This window comes from Amphimedon queenslandica, unplaced genomic scaffold (assembly GCF_000090795.2).
Source record: "Amphimedon queenslandica unplaced genomic scaffold, v1.1 AMPQUscaffold_12810, whole genome shotgun sequence".
NCBI lineage: Eukaryota > Metazoa > Porifera > Demospongiae > Haplosclerida > Niphatidae > Amphimedon > Amphimedon queenslandica.
Window position 1 is genome coordinate 22175 of NW_003546954.1, and position 1255 is coordinate 23429.

The following is a 1255-nucleotide window of genomic DNA, read 5'->3' on the forward strand; positions in this document are numbered from 1 at the left end:
TTCCTACATGTAAGTCACATCACCAGGTACAACACAGTATGCATGTACATGTACACAGGCTCCAAATAGGCTGTATATACGTATGTGCATGGACCCTAGGACAATAACTCGGGCCCTGATAATGATATAATTTCATATTAGGTAAATACATGACATGTACATCTTTTAAAGCTTTTGTCTACATTTAATAACATATTGAAAGTTGTATTTTAAAGTTTGTATTAGCCCCCCCAAGCCCCAGCAGTTTACTATTAACCTGTGACTAGGGGGCCCCTTTATTTGGGGGCCTAGTGCTAATTCCCCCTTGCCCCCTCCTATTGGTAGTCATGCATGATGTACATGTGACTAGTAACGTGTTATCTTGTAATATTTTTATGTAGAAATGTTCAGCTAATGGTACAGGATGTGGTGTTTGTCATTCAAGGGATCTGTTGTTCAGGTTTAGTGAAGATGTGGTTACATGTCCTAACTGCTCCTCACACTTTCACTGGTAAATACATGTACATGTACATAATGGACATTTGATGTGTCTAAATTTTGTGCTTCATAAATCAGTTTTTAAATAGCTACCTAATGCAATTAAAATTATCCAAACTAGCATGCTTCTGGTAATTTGAAGTTGTGGCATTTGTTGAACTGCTAAATTTTGGTGTGTTTTAATTTGTGTCCATGTCCCATTGAGCATGTACATGTGTACATAATGGTTCATAATGGTGGGTTTTATTTTGGTGAATGGCTATTATCAAAATACCGAATTTACCAAAAATTCCCTCTCCAAAATCACACGTTCAGATATTTATAAATGTAGGTATCTTACAGTATGTGTCATGTATTAACCTTCTCTTTCCTAAGGTTATAGCAAGTTCCTGTTAAAGGTTGGAGTACATTAGGTATGTGTCAATATAATTATATTGTTCTCTGTTCTAGTGTGGGCAGCAATGTAGTGCCGCCTCCACGTGACACTGCCTGGGATCACTAGTGGTTACTACTGCTAGTGATGCTAAGAGCACTACATACAAGAAGAATAGATACTAACAGTAACTATGTATGATGAATTACATTCCATTGTTAGGTTAATGACATTAAGAGGATAAGTACAATTCTCTGCTATTGAAGACTACATTGAGAAGTATTTTAAGTATAGTATTGTTAAATATGTTGTCATTGCTATAGGTTAATTGTTTGCTGTTTGAAGCTGTGCATTAACTGAAGACTATAAAGAATTGCATAACATTATTGTTTATAATTTTATCAT

At 35.5% G+C, this 1255-nt stretch overlaps 2 long non-coding RNA genes across 3 annotated transcripts in view; both read left to right on the forward strand.

Annotated features, from left to right (window-relative positions):
* LOC109586686 (uncharacterized) overlaps positions 1-963 on the forward strand; it is a 6822-nt gene extending 5859 nt beyond the window's left edge. The window contains exons 1-3 of one of the 2 annotated variants that reach the window (XR_002187177.1): positions 270-320; positions 381-490; positions 853-963. This is a non-coding gene — a long non-coding RNA (uncharacterized LOC109586686). Of the gene's footprint in view, positions 1-269; positions 321-380; positions 491-852 lie in introns of those variants that run through there. The other variant, XR_002187178.1, reaches the window with a different exon arrangement.
* Positions 964-980: 17 nt separating this feature from the next.
* LOC109586687 (uncharacterized) lies at positions 981-1225 on the forward strand. The gene is made up of 2 exons (XR_002187179.1): positions 981-1129; positions 1174-1225. It is a non-coding gene; the product is annotated as an uncharacterized LOC109586687 (long non-coding RNA).
* The last annotated feature ends 30 nt before the right edge of the window (positions 1226-1255 follow it).